Genomic DNA, 19,971 nt, shown 5'->3' on the forward strand with positions numbered 1-19,971 from the left:
TTGATCATGGAGGCCTGGGGGATGACTCAAAGGGCTGGAGCGCATTCTTTTCGTGAGAGCAAAGCCTGGGTTTGAGCCTTCGCACTGAACAGTCCCCTGAGTACTGCCAGCTTGCCACATGTGGCATCAAATTTTTTTAAAGAAAGGAAATTGTGGGAAATCTTCCCTTGAATAATAACCTCAGAGTCAGGGTCATACCCTAAACTAATGCAAATTTGGTTTAGTGGAGACAATCAGGGATGCAAATGTGCAGTCAGATAGGAAGAGGAGATTACCATGACTTTCATATTATACATTGAAAGCGCTTGCTCTGGCCATATGTGTGTCAATATCTCTGCCTTTGCTTTGGATGTGCCTGTTAATTCCTGGTGTACCTGTTTACTCCACTATGTGCGTGTTAATGTAAATAATGGCTCGTGTGTTTGGATCCAGGGAGCAAGGTGGGAAGCAGAAGTTGCATTCAATCAATGGTCAGCTTATCTTTTTGTTTGAAGCTATGGAGGGTAGATGCAAAGTGGACAAGTCACAGCATCTGTCTGTCTCATTCTTTGCTACCGACCCTGCTGGACAGAGGTCAAAGGCGTGAATCCAATGGGCTTTATTGTGGCAAATCGCTACAGGAAATGAAGAATTTGATAATGGACCAAAAGGTCTCAAGGTCTCAGGAGACCCTCAAGATGTCTTGGATCCAAGCCAATCTTTCTGTTTGGTGGGACTGTCTGGAATTGAGTCACCCGCTCCCTAGGAAGCTAAGTGTTTGTAGATGGGTTTTAGTGACTTTAGGCAAAACTAGCCTGCTTTAGAAAACCCCAGGCCTCACCTCGCCAGACTCCTGCAGGTGGGGAAGTGAGTCTTCTCCTCCATGGAGCCATCAGAGCTGCTATCTTTGTAGATGCTCTGATGACTGTATATATTGGCACTGGCTTTATAAAGTGAAGAGTTTACAAACAGCCTCACTGGTCCATCCCAGCAGCTGGCAAGGAGAGAGCCCGTGCCCACGGGGTGTGCAGGCTGTTTGAGATACCCAGCCCTGCCATACCCCATGTCCCAATCTAAGGATCTCAAGGCAGAAGATGATGCAGCAGGACAAAGCCCAAGCTGGCCCAGTGACTTTCTTATCTGCATTGTGGAGTCCCAGGATGTTTTATCTGGGTGGCCTTCGAGGCGCAGGACCAACTAATCAGTATGTGCTGTGTCCATGGGATTATATACTGGAATATATTTGGGGGCGTTAGAAGGTTTGGAGAGATTGAGGACACAAGAATCAGGCTCTTTCTATGCCTCTGATATATGACAAGCTTTTCTATTTATTAAGAAAGTAAAGCCCAGAGGAGAGAGTTGGTCCCGGTAAGAGGTTTGGGGGAGCTGAGTCAGACTTCATCCCCCGACCAAAAAACAGTAGAGAAGTAAAGGCGCTCACCTTGCAAACACCCAGCTCTGGTTGGTCCCCAGCACCAAATATGGTGCCCCGAGCCCCTCCAGGAGTGACTCTGAGAACCAGTAGTAGCTGCTGAGCACTGCTGGGTGTACCCCTATATCAAACCTTCCCAGTAAAAGAATTCAATGCCTATCCCGAGTTCCAGCCCGCCCCGCCCCCCCGGGGGATTCTATGTGCAGAGGCTGTGTTTAGGGGTATCCCAAACAATGTGGACATTTACCTCATGGTAACAGGACTGTTGTGGTCATTTGGGGTAGGGACAAAAGTGAGAGTGTGGGGGGCTGTGGCAGCGGCTTCTCTGGCTGGCAGCATATTCAGATACTTGTGGAAGGTTGTAAACCTTCCCAGCACCTGTCCCTCACCTTCTGCAGGTGTGTGTGGGAGTGTGTGTGTGTGTGTGTATGTGTGTGCGCATGTGCGTGCTTGCAGGAGATGGGGGTGCCTGTGGGCCGCCCAATTGCCACCCCAGTGGTACTGTCAAAAAAAGTAAGACTCTGCTCTTGCTTCCAGCCACTCCAGCAACGCCAGGACTTCTTGACCTGCCGATGGCTCCAGCTCGGCTGTCCGACTGAGAGGGAACTGGTCTCCCTCAGCTCAGTGGCAAAGTCAGGAGTTAAATCACTAAGCTCGGGGCCTGAGGACCACAAGGGCTTCAAGTTCTCCAGGAGATCAAATTGGGGTTTCTAGGATCATCTTTGGTTTTGGTTTTAGGTGGCATGCTGAGGGACTTAAGGGCTAGTCCCAGCATGTCGCTGGTGTGTGTGTGTGTGTGTGTGTGTGTGTGTGTGTGTGTGTGTGTGTGTGTGTGTTTGGGGGTGGTTGCTTCTGGTGATGCTGGGGATTGAACCCGGGCCTCCTGTGCAGTCCTTTGAGCTCTCCCTGGCCCTCTGACATCATCTTTTTTTTTTTCAGTTTTGATTTTTCTTTTTTCTCTTGAGGCCACATTCTATGTTGTTCAGGGCTTACTCCTAACATATTGCTCAAGGATCACACCTTGCGATGCTCAGGGAACCATATGGGGTAGTGTGAATTCGAAACATCAGCCACACGCAAGGCAAGCCTCTATTGCTCCAGCCCCCTCTGATGTAATCTTGAAGTAACAGCATTGATAGAGTTGCAAGGATTGAGGACAAAGCTATAAGCCAAACTCCAGATCACTATGAAATCACATCTTTTTATAGGGCCTTGCAATATTTGGGGGGCCATCTGGTGCCAGGGACTGAACTCAGAGCCTGTTAGGCATGTGCTACCTCCCTAGACCCCATAAAATCAGTTTTATTTAACCTAGAATGATTTTTCACACAGCACACATCCATCCTGCACATATGGGAAAACCATTAATTTCTTAAAGAAAAAATTTTAAATATATGAAGATTTGTGGTAGTCCTCCTATTTTTCTAGACAGGGAAGTGCAAGAAACAGAACAAGTCAGTTGGGTATTCTCAAAGTCTGAGAGGTTCTGTTCAGAGATCGGCTAGGAGGGGATCATAATTTTCTCCTTTTGGGGGTGTTCCAGGGATTGGGCCCAGGACCTCACACAGGCAAGAAGATGCTCTACCACAGAGCCATATTCCCCGCCTGATTTTCTCCAGTGTGTAAAGGAAGAGCCTGAGGGAGATCCAAAGAAAGCCCTTGCCTCCTGACTTGCTGGGGTGAGAATGAGGATGAGGATCCTACCTAGACAGGTGACGACCCAGGTGTCTTCAACCATGGGGGGTGGAAGCCCCTCTGAACCCCTGGGAAACTTCAAGCTCTACAGAACATAGTTTGAGGAACAGTGCCCAGTCCCACAACAAAGTGTGGTTCACTAAGGGATGATGGGGACATAGAGCAGGGAAAGAAACAGTTCTTGAATTACAATTAAATGCATATTTTACCCCTTTGTAAATACTACTTCCTTCTTTAAATCTGTTATGTTTATTCATCTGGGGAACATAAAGCAACAAAACGGGAGACTAACACCCAGGAAGGGCTCAGATTAGTACCAGGAATTTTGCTCCATGACTTGAAGGCCAGCCACATGTGCTAGGTGAGAAGGAAGCTCAGATACAGAAGAGAGCACCAAATAAAGGGTGTTGTGAAGACCCTCCCAGGGTGGGAGAGACATGCTAAAAGTGGTCTATAGACCAAACATGACTGCCACTCAATGCCTCTCTGGCAAAACACAGTACCCAAAAGAAGAGAGAGAGAACAGGGAGGAATGCCCTGCCACAGCGGCAGGGTGGGACGGGTGGGGGGGGGGGAGGATGGGGGGTGGGAGGGATGCTAGGACCCGTTGTGGGGGAGGATGGGCACTGGTGGAGGGATGGGTACTTGATCATTGTATAACTGAAACCCAAGCACAAAAATTTATAAGTCTATAAGTGTACTTCATGGTGTTTCACTAATAAAAAAAAATGAAAAAAAATCTGTTATGTTTAAATACTACTGATTACTCGAGGTCCTTAAGTTCAAAGGATATGTGAGACACAAAGCACCACATTCACCTTTCAAATGATTGAAAGTAGCTCCTATCCTTTAGAGAAATGTCTTGCTTTTCTGTTCATTTGTTTTTGGTTTGGGGCCACATCTGGCAGTGCTCAGGGCTTATTCCTGGCTCTGCGCCTAAGGATCACTCCTGGAAAAGCCTGAGGGTCTATATGTGGTGTCAGGAATTGAACCCTGGTTGAATACAAACAAGACAAATGCCCAACCCACTGTACTATTTCTCAGCCCCTGCCTTGCTTTTGAAAACAATCCAACTTGGGTAGGGTGCTTGTCTTGCATGTAGCTGACCCAGGTTTAATCCCAGCACCACTTCTGAGTATATCTATGAGTGATCCCTGAACACAGAGTCAAAAGTAAACCCTGAGTACCATTGTGTGTGACCCAAACTCCTACTCCCAGCCTACCCTGCCCCAACTCCCACCAAAAAGACCAAACTTGAACTCTCTATGTTGGAATTCTCTACATTAGGGTCTCTACTTTGGAATTCTAAAGAATTCACTCTTTCTTCAATAAACATGTGCCAGTATTTTCTCTGTAAAAGATCTGGCAAGCAATACTTATCAAAGATACCAATGGCATTTTCAAGGAAATAGAACAATTGTAAAATTTCTGGGAAGTACAAAGTCAAAGCAATTCTAAGAGAAAAGAATAAAGATGGAATGATCTCACGCCTTCGCTTCAGACTATCTTACAAAACAACAGCAATGAAAATGGTATGGCAACAGAAAGGAATCAGGCACACAGGTAAAAGGAATAGAACAGAGAACCAAGAAGAAAATTCAGCATATATGGACATGTAATATTAAATAGAAGAGACAAGTTCATACAATGGAGGAAAAAAAAACTTCTTTAAAAAAATGGTGCTAGACGGTCACATGCCAGAAAGTATATGTTGATTTTTGAAATGGGCAGACTTGAAACTAAAAAAATGAAATGAAATAGTTAATAAAATAAGTAACTATATTTAACAGCATGCACAAAAATGAACTAAAAATAAATTAAAGGCTATGATGTGGGACTCCGTGCTAGGCTGTTTTCACTTGGGGCGCCACAGAATGGGGAGGGCAAGAGCCCTCCCCACTCCATGGGACCCAGCCCTGACAGCCGACCTCCACTACCCAATTGCTGCCACGCTTCAGGTCACTTTCCAGACCGCACGACACTTCCTACCCATTTTCCATAATTACCACACCATGTTTGATGGAGTTCAGACAGTAGGCAACAAATCATAGAGAAATATATATATATATATATATATATATATATATATATATATATATATATATATTCTTTCGGAGAGCCTGGCAAGCTTCCCCCAACAGGCAGTGCCTGGCAAGCTCCCTGTGGTGTATTTGATATGGCAAAACCAGTAACTATAACAGGTCTCATTCCCCTGACCCTGAAGGAGTCTCCAGTCGTTGTTAAAGAAGAGTAAGGAGAGGCTGCTAAAATCTCAGGGCTGGAACGAATGGAGACGTTACTGGCACCTGCTCAAGTAAATCAACGAACAACAGGATGACAGTGATACAGTGATGTTGGACCTACAATCATAAAGTACATAAAATGAGGCAGATGACACTCCAAGATGACAAATTACATCTGGGAGACTCAACTCTGTTAACAAGGGAAACAGAAGCAAGACTAGATCAATGAGATGAGGTCTGCATAGAATGCTTTTATGCCACAAAAGAAATGACCATAAAAATGAAAAAAGGAACCAAGCCAATTGGGAAACACTATTTGAATACCAAACATCTAATAAGAGGCTCATATTCAAAGTTAGTGAAGAACTCACAATCAACAGCAAAAAAGAAAGGAATCCAATTTTTAAAAATGGGCAAAGATCAGAACATATATAACTCCAAAAAATACATGTTACTGGCCCAGAGATATGTATAGAAATATTCGATATCACTTGTTACTGGAGTCACAACCATCCTGTTGTTTGTTGAGTGCCTCGAGCAGGCTCCAGTAACATCTCCTTCATCCTAGCCCTGAGATTTTTTTAAAAGTGCCATATTCAAGGTTCTTTCAGGGTTAGGAAAATGAGACCCATCATTGTTACTGGTATTTGGCATATTGAGTATGCCACGGGGAGTTTGCCAGACTCTGCCGTGTGGGCAGTTTATATTCAGTAACCTGCCAGTTTGTCCAAAGTAAGAATGAGATAATAGGATGTCGCACAGCCACGTATGCGGCCACGCACTTCTGGGAGCTGGGTTTTATAGTCTCTGGGTCTTGGCCGTTGATGGAATTACACAGCGCCAGGGGGCCAGTTGGTGGGTGTGACCCCTGCCTACTGGAATTTGGAGGATCTGGGTGGAGGATGCTCAGCCCCTATCCGAGCAGGCTTGGAGATCTCAGCCCCGGGACCCTCATGCCTTTGTTCCTTTGCCAGTACCTTCATGCGTGTGGAGAGTGGTCTCAGCATGGTGGTGGCTGGTTCTGGAGGTCTTTGGCTGCCGGAGCGATTAGTTGGTGGAGCGATTTGTCTGGTTACTGGAGTAATGTGTATAAAAACTGGGATGAAAACCTTGACCTTTTCCCTAAGACTTCTATAAAATAGGCAGTTTCACAGGGAATGTGGTTCAGTAGATCAAGTGTTGGCATGTGAGAAGCCCTCAGTTTGATCCCTGCCACAGTCCCCTACTCTGATACTGCTAGAACATTCTCTTCTGAGAGAGGCCCATAAACTGGAAATACTATGGCATACTAAGGGTATGATTAATTCAGCGGGGAGAGTTTACACAGCAACAATTTTCCCTAAAAGGTACATAAACAGCAATTTCAGAACGCAAGGTCTTCTTGTGTTTGTTTTTTCTTGTGAGGGGTAGGTGGTAGTACAAAGGGAACCTGCTAAGCAATGCATGAGACCACCAGGACCACACTGGAGATGCTTGAACGGAAGTAGACCTAGTGCATACATAGAACGCACCCCAATCTTTTGATCTCTCCCAGGCCCCTTGTCCCCCTTGGAGTCAATGAAGGACACATCCCAACAAGTTACTGGGGAGAGCAGTACTTCTCAGGATTAGTGCAAAGTCCTAATGGAAATTACAGACTGGCATGAGCCTTGGTCTTCTGCAAGAAGCTGAAATGAACAGACCCACGTGAGCGTTCTCTCGTGGGGCGTCTAGACTCAGAAGCTTTATGCTTAAGTGTCTGTTTACTTCCCACATCAGAGCAAGCTGGAAAAGATGGAATAAAGAAAAGGAGGAAGGATGCTGTAAATTGCTTAGCTCAAGAGTGGGCCTCACTCCTTTTTTCATTTTATTCCCCTTGGGTGCTGCAGATACCTCAGATTATCAATGACGCCAATAGACTTCATTTGGGTCTCCCATTTTTTTCCCTTGGAATGCTTTCTCATAGTCTCTTCCCCTGCAATCGTGCCTCTTGGAAATTTATCCCTCCTATTCATCCTGTGGTTTCATCTGCTTTGTCTTCTAAGGTCTGCCACTTCATTTTTCCCTCAGCATGACCCGAGCATACTTTCATTTCATATTCATGAATGTATTTTGTAACAATAATCTATTACTGAGTCACTCTCTCCCATCTATTCAAAGTCATCATTCAAGAGAAATAAGACACCCAAGAAAGATGTTCAAATGCCATGACAGCCTGAGAATTTGTTTGTGGCTCTTGCAGAACATATAAAATTCTGGTGCAGTTCCATACCCAATAGGTGTTAAGTACAGCCAAAATATATTAGTCAGCAGTTTGCAGAACTAGTGACCACAAAGAATTTCTTTTAAAACTCCTTACTTTCATCTGGTGTATAATGTTATTATATTCATTTGTTTTTTTTTCATTGATTTGGCCATTTATCCATCTATATATCCATCTCACTCATTCAACAATATCTTCCGGGCACGAACTTTGCCCCATATTACCTAACAGCTAGCAAGGTACTAGATGAAATGGTGGTCAAAATCAAAGCTGTTTGATTTGGAAACTCAGTGTGTGGTAGGGACACAGAGAAGTAAATAAAGAATTAAAATACAGTATGATGAATGAGGTATAGAGTTAAGGGTGAAGGGCAAAAGGATTAAGTGTTGTCTTGAAGAATTCTGTCCTGACCAAAGATTCTGGTGATAAAACTTATGTGGTTTATGGTGAGTCAGATGTTTAGAAAGATACGAGGAGTCTGGATAATTAATTTCTCCCTTGAAGAAAATAGGGTTTTTCTGCAACAAAGAAACAAAGAGCTGAAAACCTGGAATCCCATTACTTCCCCCTCCCCTCCACCTTCATCTCAGAGGAAGCCCTAGAAAAGGCTCTATTCTATGCACTTCCTGAACCAATTCTTCAACTCTTTTTCCTCCTCAGCAAAGCTAGTAACTGCTGGGAACGGAGGGTTAGTTTAATCTTTAATCTGCCACAACATTTGAAATGATCACTTCCTTTTACCTTTCAAATTTATATTTGGAAAGAGAAAATGACTGTCAATTTAACATGCTACCATGCATAGATTCAATGACCAGCCTGCTGGTCAAGAGACCCGTTAAAAAATAGAATATTGAGGGCTGAAGCATAGTACCGTTGGTAAAGCACTTGCCTTGCATACTGCTGACCCAGTTTTGATCCCTGGCAGCTCATAAGGTCCCAAATCCCCACCAGGACTGATCCCAGAGTGCAGAGCCAGGACGAGCTATTTTAAAATCATGGCAAAACAACCACACAGTTTAATGGAAAGATGGGTTGACCTGCTGGCATGCAGTTGACTATGGAAAAGACAAAACCTAGAAATGTCTCTAGTTTTCTGCTTTACAATGATTAGTCCGATGGCCCCTGTGCCCCCTGACCATCAGTGACTAAGTGTCTTTTCCTTCATTCTGATTAGACAGCCAACTTCTTGAGGGTAATTTTGTGCCCCACACATTTCTGATATCCTACCAGGTTTCTTCTTGACCTGGGAAGCAGCTTAACAGGGGGATGGGAGGGTCATTATAAGGTCAGAATCACAAGTGTGCAAGGACCTGTCTTTTTCAGACTTCCTACCTCTATGCCTCAGCCCTTCCTTCGTAAAACAGGTCAAAGAATAATGACCCTCAGGGCTCTAGCGCCCATTAACAAGGATAATATTCTGCAATGAGTCCAGTGTCCAGCCCATGATAAGCCAGCAGCAAAGTAGCAGCTCTCTCTATTTAGTAAAGGCTTTTCCACTTACTATACACGCAGTCTCAAGGTGATTAAGCATAATGGCTGCCCAACTCAGTAGGGGAGAGGTCAAACAGATACAAGTTCTAGAATCCCTCTTCTTGAACTGCCAGCTCTTTTTAACCGAGTCTTAACCCAGCCAGACAGGGGCTCTCAACAAACCATTGTTGAGGGAAATGGCCACCACAAATTTAGAAATATACAAAAAAGTACATACACAGTGGAAAGTTGGATGCATTTAGGAATCTTGAGGAATGAGAGATGGCCAGCAAAAAAACATAATTCTTGTTTTAGTCATATAATCCCCAACTAGTCAAAGACTTCAATATGGAGACAGCTCAGTGAATACTGAACAAAATTGAATTCCAAGCCCAGGTGTGCTTCAAAGCTAAGAATTTAGGTTCCACTCAAAGGGTTTCTTATCCAGCTGACCCACACACGAGCCAGACTTTTAGGGGAAATGGTCATCCTACAAAGATCAGGGCGGCATTATCTCAACCTCTCTCTATTGTAGAGGATCAGAAGGCTAAGGAATGTTGAAGTTGTGGCCACTTCACCAAAAGGGCAAATCGTTACCATCCCCCCCCCCTGCCGCCCCTGGCCCCTCAAACTATGTCCTCAGCCTACTCCAAAGCATAGAAAAAGAATGGGAAAAAAGTCCTTTCCCTTTGATTTCTTAGGCACTTCAAGTCTTTACAAAGAAAAGACCACTTTAGATGCAGTTGAAAAAGCTATTAAGATTCCAAGCACCTTACAGTAACACAAGTGCCTGGCATTTAGGTAGCACTTTTCCTTTCAAGAAAGTCTGTACACAGACCAGACGTTAGTTCGGGACTCTACACACGAACAAGGCCCAAAGCCCAAGATCATCAGGCTACACTGGAGCAAAGGCAACCCAGACCTGGCTGGACAATGTGCCTTAGTCACCTGAATGTGGGGAGAAGGCAAACTCCAGCTCTTCTCCCTGAAACCTGGAATCGTGCAGCCTCATCTAGTGCTGCCGAGGCCTCACTTTAGTGGCAAGACTTGTTTTATCCACCTTGGAAGAGAGCAGCCTGCCCAGAGATGCCTCCGGACCCCAAATATTTACATAGCTCATACTATTCATGGGATTCCGGGGATTGAACCCAAGTCGGCTGTGTGCAAGGCCCCGAGTGATAGCACAGCGGGTAGGGCGTTTGCCTTGCACCCGGGTCCTCCGCCCCTCTGGGAAAGCCCGGCAAGCTACCGAGAGTATCCCGCCTACATGGCAAGCTCCTCATGGCTTATTTGATATGCCAAAAACAGTAACAACAAATCTCACAATGGAGTTATTACTGGTGCGCACTGGAGCAAATCGATGAACAATGGGAGGACAGTGCTACATACTATTCATAACAAGCAATACAAAATAAATCATTTAGCATCTGCCTATGGGGAAGGCTTGGGTGGTGGTGAGGAAATTCAAAATAATGGTGGTGGGAAGGTATAATGGTAGTGGGATTGGTGTTGAAATATTGAATGTAAACAATGATTGTGAACAAATTTATGAAAACGAAATTTAAAAATTGAAAAAAAACACACATGTATAAAAGAACAAAGCATTAAAAAAAAAAAAGGACATTTCATCCTAGTGTCCCCCAGCATACTGTTCCTTCAATGACTTTACAGGCCCAAAGAATAAAAAGTGACTTTGAAATGATAAAAAAAAATTATTCTCATGGGGTGGAGTGTGGAGGGGTGGGGGGTTCCTGGATTAGTGGAAATCATTCTATTAGAGAAGCATCTTTCATTGGATTACTAGATTCTGCAAGATAGATAGAAAGATGGTTTTTCTCCAGCCACATCCACCTGGGTGTGTAGGAGATGGAGGTGCTAGAGAGTTCCAAATGTTTCGTTTACCTCCAATTGCGCCTGTTTAAAATGTGCTGCCCCTGCCCCCACTCCCTGGGGCCTGCACTATGTCATTATTGATAGCCTGGAAAGATCAAGAATTGAAAGTAAATAGAGGGAAACATTAAGCAGAGCAGAAGCTGGGACCGAGTTCCTGCTCACAGTCTCGTCATTCCATCGCTCCCTCTCCCGAAATCCCAGTCTTTCCTGCTGCTCAAAAACACTTGCCATGTTGAAAGGTGAAAAAGATAGAGAAGGGAGCACCAAATAAAGGGTGTTGGGAGGATCCTCCCAGGATGGGAGAAGCATGCTGAAAGTAGATTATAGACCAAACATGATTGCCACCCAATGCCTCTTTTGCAAACCACAGCACCCAAAAGGAGAGAGAGAACAAAAGGGAATGCCCTGCCACAGAGGCAGGGTGGGACGGGGGATGGGGGGGTAGGAGGGATACTGGGATTAGTGGTGGTGGAGAATGGGCACTGGTGGAGGGATGGGTACTCAATCATTGTATAACTGAAATCCAAGCACAAAAATCTGTAAATCTACAACTGTACCTCATGGTGTTTCACTAATAAAAATTTTTTAAAAAAAAGGTGAAAAAGCCCAGCATCCCTCCTCTCTCCTAAGAGCTTCCTGAGACCGGGAGGAGGCCTGACTTAGCCTCTTGTCAGCTGCGGCATTAGCTGTCATCTTGTTTACACAGTAGGCTCCCAACAATTTCTGATCACTGGGGTGAAATGATACAGTATTCCACTCCATACAGTTCCTATTCACAGAAGGCAGTGTGTGGGAGCTAAATTCAGCCACAATCCTTCCCTCCTCCCCTCTCAAAAAAAAAGTTTATTTCCCCATTTTGAATCTGGGCTGCCATGTGACTTTGGTGAACAGAATATGCCAGGATGAGCTTGATAACCATCAAACCAAGAAACCATACAGCCAACCCATTTAACTCATGAGATGAGTGCTCGCTGCTTGAAGACATTAAGTTAGGGGTAGTTTGTAACCCAGCATTACTTATGAGTAATAGATACTTAAGAAAGAAAGAAAGAAAGAAAGAAAGAAAGAAAGAAAGAAAGAAAGAAAGACTCCCAAACAAGCTCAGGAACTAAAAAAAAAAAAGTCAAATCTCCCAAACAGTGCTCAGGAATGCTCAAGTGACACTTCCAGCCAATTCTGGTCTAACCTGACCAGTAGTTCAATGCAAGGGCCCAAGGATGCAGAGTTGCTTAGATAGTGTGGTGCCAGGGGTTACCTGGGTCTCCCCATTGGAGATCAGAGATTTCCAGGCCCACACCTAGCAGTGCTTAGGGGCCTCTAGGGTTGTGCCGTGGGATGCTCAGGACACAGTGCCAGGGACTGAACCAGGGTTGGCCACACACAAGGCATATGCTTTAAGTCCTGTACAGTTTCTCTAGATACCATTCTGTTGGCAAATTATTGATAACAAGCAATATAAAATAAATTATTGAGGGCCTGCTATGAGTGCAGGCTTAAGAGGCAGTTGGGAAAATTGGAGAGGAAGGTGGAGGGAAGGTGTGATGGTCGTATTGGAATATTGAATGTCTATGACAAATTATTATGAACAAATTTGTAAACCAAGTGTTTATACAACATGTAAGGAAATGTTTAAATAAATTTTAAAAAACTTGTAAATACTTATGCATGTTCACATATTATATAGATCACTGTCAGTGTCACTGCCCTCCCATTGTTTATTGATTTGCTACACTGGGCCCAGTAACATCTCCATTGTGACACTTGTTACTGTGTTTGACATATTGAATATGTCATGGGTAGCTTGCTAGGCTTTGCCGTGCAGGCAAGACACTCTCGGTAGCTTGCCAACCCAGGTTTGACTCCTCCACCCCTCTCGGAGAGCCTGGCAAGCTATTATATAGATATTCGTATATAATGTCAGTGGTAGGGTGTTTGCCTTGCACGCAGTCAGCCCAGCCAAGCCAGGTTCGATTCCTTCGCCCCTCTCGGAGAGCCGGCAAGCTACCAAGAGTATCTCGCCCACACGGAAAAGCCTGGCAAGCTACCCGTGATGTATTCGATATGCCAAACACAGTAACAACAAGTCTCAAAATGGAGATGTTACTGGGCCTGCTCGAGCAAATCGATGAACAACGGGAGGACAGTGTTTGTTTGTTTGTTTGTAATATTATGTATACATTAGCTATTCACATATATACCATATGTAATATAAATATATTATTTAGATGCATTAGTATCTAAATAATTTATAGTCAGTATGCCTACATATAAACTAAGAAGTCTTACTTGTGTAATTATACATTCTCATTGATCAGTGTATACATGTAAAATAGAAGGGAAGCATAAATATTGAAAATTATATATGAGGAGGGGGCCTCTGTAAGACTTATTTGGGGGCTAAGGAAGCCCCACACCTGGAAGAACTCAGTAGACCATATAGGGGGCTAGAGAGCAAATCCAGGATGGACATGTGCAAGACAAGTGCCGTACAAGTGAACTATCATCTGAATCTCAAGAAAACTTACTATTTACTATAATAAGTACAAAGTTACTAAATAATAATGACTTAGTCAATATTATTTATTCAATATTATTTATTTATTTAGTCAAAAACACTTTAATGTTTTTACATCATGCGTAAAATGACAATGTTTTTTGTTCTGTTTAAAGGATCCTCAACAATTTTGTTTGTTTGCCTTTTGTGTCTTCATCTTTACAGCCTCCATAATCAGGCACTTAGTAGATATCGGTATTTGCTGAATCACGTGGGCAAGAAGGCAAAGGCAGACGTGGGTGGAGAAAGGTAAAGGTAAAGGTAAAGGCCCTCCCGTTGATCGTCGATTTGCTCGAGCAGGCCCAGTAACGTCTCCATTGGAGACTTTGTTGTTACTGTGTCTGGCATATCGAATACTCTCGGTAGCTTGCCGGGCTCTCCGAGAGGGGCGGAGGAATCGAACTCGGGTCGGCCATGTTGGCCGCGTGTAAGGCGAATGCCCTACCCGCTGTGCTATCGGGTGGAGAAAGAAAGAAACTAAAGTGATGGGGCTGGAAAGCTAGTACACCAGGTAAAGTGCTTTGCCTTGTATTGGACTGACCTGGGTTTGATCCCCAGCACCCCATAGTGTCCCCCAAGCACTGGGAGGAGTATACTGAGCCAGAAGTAAGCCCTGAGTACTCCTGGGTGTGGCCAGAAAAACCAAACACCAAAACAAAACCTCAACAATGAAAACTACTGATTGAACTTACCAACGTATCAGAAAACTAGCAAGTTTTCTGCAGGGCCACGTGTAGAATGTTTGTACTGGGGTGTGTGCACATCTGTACTTGGGTGCTTACCATCAGACACCGAGAACATGCATACCAGCCAAGAAGGGCCTACACTACCTTAACTTGCTGTATGCCAGCAATCTGGCAACCCCCAAATATCTGAAACATGGCTGTGAATGAGAGAAACATTTTCTAGCGCACTGAATGGGTCCATATGGAAGTCCCAAATCCATGCAATACAGCACATATATGTCAAATACACGTACATGAACCATTCTTTGGCTAAAGATGGGTCTTTACTCAGAGTTTTCACGTGCCTTTCAGCTCTAAAAGCGCCTTTGGTAAGGAGGATTCTGGGTACTCTATTAAAATGCCATGAAAGGTGAGTTATTCCTCCTTCCCTTTTGCTTTATTTTTGTTTTGAAAGAAAGGAAGAGACTCTGGCTTTTACCTTTTTTCAACGTAAACATCTGACATGAGCCCGGGAGGGTGATGCATGAGAGGGTTTCAAATGCATGGGTGAGGGTGGGAGGGGGCGCCACTCAAATATTTCATCAATGGCAAAAATACAACTTCCCTTCTCTGAAAAGAGGGTGGGGATTTTGTTTTTCAGGGTAAAAAGGTTCAACATAAAACCGAAAGAGTCTACTCAGATGTCAAAGGGCTCATAAAGGAAAGACATTATAGCTGAACTATGCAAATAAATCAGTAATAGGAAGAATTCTTCCAGCAATGTAAAGCTCTGAGAGCCAGGACCGGGTCCAAGGCTCACCATTCACCCTCCTAAGGGTAATTTTGGGACCTGGCAATTTAGTTTGGCATTGGAGAGACAATGAATTACAGGTCAGCATGGAGCATGATAAAACAAGTCGACTCCCAGACTTTCATGTCTGAAGACATGTATTTCGTGGAATATTAGCCAAGGTCCCCTCCCACCCAGTCATCTCTTCCCAGGGAAGTGTTCAGATGTTCACAGCAGCTATAGACAGGACCTCCACTCCCCCCAACTTGGTCATTCATGGCTCCAACGGTGCCACACTCAAGGGTATCCCAGAGTAGTCAAATTTTATTTCAGACATGATCCTCATCATTTATGGAGCAGTGGGGTCAAGAAGTGGGTTTATGTGACCATTTTCCCTGTTACTTGGGAGGTTGGGGTGAGCCATACCTAGTGGTGTTCAGGAATGATCTCCAGTGGGGCGTAGGGGACTATATGTGGTGCCAGTGATCGAACCAAGGTTGGGCTGCTTGCAAGGCAAGCATGTTACCTCTGACCCCAGATTTTCCCTCCTAAGGAGTTGAAGTGTGGTTGCAAACATGAAATAGAAAATGGAGAAATATGCAAGATGGATCCTAAGTTGAGCCAAAGCAAGCACTATTTCTGGGAGCATTTGGAGCAAGGGGAAGAAAAGGAGGGAAGGAATGAGGAGAGATGAGTGCGCTGAACTGACTTCCAATATCCACACCCCCAGTCAGGGGCCAGAGTCAGGGAGAACAGCCTAAAGAAGGCAGAGAGATGATGGAACTTCATCTCTCTTCATCCAGGCAGCTCGTTCAAGCAGACAAACTGTGGTTCACGATCAGCTGAGACACATGATGAGAGCTGGAAACCACATCACTTAGGAACCAGCTGAAGGAACCCAGAATGCTTGCCCCGTGCAAGAGAAGACTGGAAAATGATTGATGGCAGTGTTCACAGATCAGGGAGAAAATAGGATGTGTGGAAGGAAGCCAGAAATTCTTCTGAGAGGTCACACAGAGCAGGATGGGGGCTGGTGAGCGGAAGGGAAAAACCACAGCAGTTACAGAGGTTTTCATTGATCGGGAAGGGGGATCACCCTCTTCCAGAAAGACCTCATCAATGAACCCCCTCTCCCCCGACAAAAGTCAAAGCAAATCAAAGCTGCTTTGCCGACCATTTAGACACCCAAGAAAGTCTTCTTTATATCTGTTTTGTTTTGGTCTTGGTTTGGGGACCATACCCAGCTATACTATGGGTTTACTCCTGACGGAGCTCGGGAATCCTACAGAATGCCTGGGATTGAACCTGAGTTGGCTGAATACAAAGCAAATGCTTTTCCTGCTATACTCTCTCTGGCCCAAGAATATCTTCTTTATAGACATTATTTCACTTCATCCCACATGGTTGGAGCGATAGCACAGCGGGTAGGGCGTTCGCCTTACAAGCGGCCAACATGGCCGACCCGAGTTCGATTCCTCCGCCCCTCTCGGAGAGCCTGGCAAGCTACCGAGAGTATTCGATATGCCAGACACAGTAACAACTAAGTCTCCAATGGAGACGTTACTGGGCCCGCTCGAGCAAATCGACGATCAACGGGAGGGCCTTTACCTTTACCTTTTATCCCACATGGTTATTATAATCACCATTGTCTCCATTATTATTATTGTTGTTGTTGTTGTTTAATCTCTGTGAGATACAACTACAAAGTTGTTCATGACTGGGTTTCAGTCTTACAATGTTCCAGTACCCATCCCTTCACCAGTGTACATTTCCCACCACCAATGTATTATTATTATTTTTTTAAACAAATACATAAGGCAAAGCTCACAGAGATTCATTTGTCCAAATTTACAAAGTCTATACCTAAATGGCTTGGGCAGATGTCAAGATCCAGGCCTGAATCTATTTAAACCCTATAGCTTTAAATAGAAAACAAACCAGAAAATAACAAATGTTGAGAATGTAGAGACATGGGAACCCAGAGAAGTTGCTAATGGGACAGTAATGAGATGCAGCCACTGGGAGAACAAAGGCCAGGCCCTCAGCAATTAAACTGAAGATTTATCAAATGACTATCAATTATCAAAGGATTATCAAACGATCCAAGGATTCCCCTGCTGGGTGTGGACCCCAAGGACTGAAAAAATGTAAACTTCTGTTTGGATGCCTCATATTGACAGTCTCAGTGTTCAAAATATCAAAAGGAGAAAGCGACAGGTGTCTCCCATGGATGAAGCAACAAAATGAAGTGACCATAGACCTAAGACTATGACTCAGCCTTAAAAAAGACAATTTTGGGGTTGTTGTTGTTGTTGTTTGGTTTTGGATCACATCCGGCCAGGCTCAGGCATTAGTCCTGGTTCTGCACTCAGAAATCACTTCTGGCAGTGCTCGGGGAACCTTATGGGATACTGGTGATCAGACCTGGGTCGGTTGTGTGCAAGGCAAGTGCCCTCCCTGCTGTACCATGGCTCCAGCCCAGAGAAAGAAAGTTTTTTTTTAAAAAAAAGTAGGAAGTTCTGACTACAGTACAACTAGGCTGACTAGTAGGTGTGATGCCGTGAAGACAGAAAGAAGAGGGCAGATTGTGGGATCACATTTAGATGGGGCACGTCAAGACAAAGGTTAAAGGCGAGAAGGAGAATGGAGGCTGTTGATGGAAGGAAGGGCCAGAGGAAATGGGGGGTTCATGTGTAACGAGTTCCAAGATTTTGTTGGGAGCTCAATGCTGGGAGAGTTACAAAACATGGCGACTACTTAATGTTCTGAAAGATAGTGAAAATGGTCGATTTAATGTTCCTGTATAGTTAAACTTTTTTTTTCCTAAAGAAGAATGAGCTGTTTGTGGCTGGAAATGTTCAAACAGAGACTAATATCCGTATGTCAGCAGGTTGAGGAAGGATTATTATTCCAGGAAGAGGATGGATTAAATGAACTCGAAGGGTCTTCTCAACTCTAAAATTCTCTGACAAGATAAGCACCTCATCAATAACAGAAGCGAAAAGTTGTTTTATTTTACCCTAAGAATACAGACTATCTTTTATCCTGGCCTGCACCCGGGGACAGCGAGGGCCTGGACTTGATTTACACTCAGAATCCTTCATTATTTGTAAAGCATATTACCAGAAAACTGTTTCCAGCTCTGTTTTAATGAGGACCAATTTGTTTTTGTTCTTATAACGTATGTGTATTTCTTTTCTTTTTTTGGGGGGAGGGGGGGTCGGGTAACCTCTCCCCTCCCTTCCATTGTTACAGAAATGATACAACGAAAAGAAACCCTAGGTCTTGAAGCAGCTCAAGAATTGATGAAGGCCCTGAAACAATTAGGCCTTAAATATACAGAGGTCTCCTTAATGTAAATAGACTGTATTTCACAGCAAATCTTCTCGGAACAAGGAATCTATTTCAGCATGGCAGAGCGGGCAATGGAGCAAGGCTCTCGTCTGTACTTAATTTGCCATTTTACTTCCGTTGACGTTGACTAATGCACAAATAGCCTGGCTTCAAGGATCTGGAAAACACTAGGTCACAGTGTGAAATCTATGCTAATATAGCACAATTGATATAAAAATAGAGGAATGTAAATAGCTAACTGAAGCCAGAGCGCACTGCTCCAGCCAAATGAGGACTGATGAGGAGAGAATGTTCCTCTCCTGGAGGAAACCTTGGGGGAAACCACCCCTTGGGGTTTCTTCCCCGTTCACATACAAGGGCAAATTCACACAGAAATTGTTGCTGCCCTCCCAAAGCAAGCGTGACGGGGGCTGCCTTTCTGATTGGAACACGACACATTCCATCATCAAAATCAGTCAGAATGAGATCATATTCCCAGCCCACGTGGTTAGGAAGGAACACAATAGTCAAAGCGATCTCCCTTTTGGAAAGGGCAAAGGGGTATTAAAATGGCCAAAGGATGGGATGGGATCGGTCTGCTGAAAAAAAAAACTGCTTTCTTCCTATGGGTAGGCTCTAGTGTAAGAATTTCACACTAATTATTGTTATCTCATTAGTTTTCTATTATCTCCCAGCATCACCAGGATGTTGGTGACAAACCAGTACAACAGGGGATATGATTGAGTCATTTGTAAAAACTGCTGACTTGGTTCCACAGTCAAACCCAGGCTGACTCTCCCTGCAGTCCCTTACTAGTGTCAGGCTACCTCTGGTGTCTCCTGGAGGTATCTGGCTGCTTGGCTGTGTGTGACAGACAGCAAGCGTAGAGAGAAAAAGCAACAGCAGAAACATCAGGAAAGCTATGGACAGATTCCAGGTACTTGAGGCAGAAAACTCAAAGTTTAAGGCCAAAGGGTGAAGCTAAAAATTACATGGCATTGGAGCCTGGGTTTGTTTCTTCTCCGCTGCTGTGCCTCATATATGAATCCTCCCACCATATGGCCACACTTTTCTCAATTCCCCTCTGGTTAAAACCTGCAGCGGGCATTGATGGCACAGAAGATCAAGTTTAAAGCCCTCTGTAGAGCATGCAAAGTCTATTACAATCGTGTCTCCCATTATGCGGCCGTGCAGAATTACAACTCGCAACCCCCAAATACGCCGCCCTCTCATTCCAGCCTACTCTTCCTGGAATGCCGGGTCCCCTACCTCTGCGCCACTGCCCCATTCATCCTGTGATAGAGAGATCAGCGCCAGGATCGCAGCTGCACGTTGTACAGGGAACACTCAGGCTGCAGAAGCTGGGACTGAGCACGAAAATGAGAGCAATAGGGCTGGAGAAAGGGATTACGGGGTGTAAGGCATTTTGCCTTGAATGCAGCTGCCTCTGGTTCCATCCCTGTGTGTCCCCTGAGCACCTCCAGGAGTGACCCCTGAGCATAAGGCCAGGAGTCAGGAGTCAGCCTTGGGCACTGCCAGGTGTAACCCCAAATCAAACAAACAACACGAATGAGGAAGAGGCATGAATAACAGAGGGAGGTGCATGGTCTTCTCTGCACCAGATACTCAGCATACTCGCCTCTAGACTGTCCTTCAGGGGCCTTGTTCTTTCTCC

Source organism: Sorex fumeus, unplaced genomic scaffold (assembly GCF_029834395.1).
Source record: "Sorex fumeus unplaced genomic scaffold, SorFum_2.1 ptg000045l, whole genome shotgun sequence".
NCBI lineage: Eukaryota > Metazoa > Chordata > Mammalia > Eulipotyphla > Soricidae > Sorex > Sorex fumeus.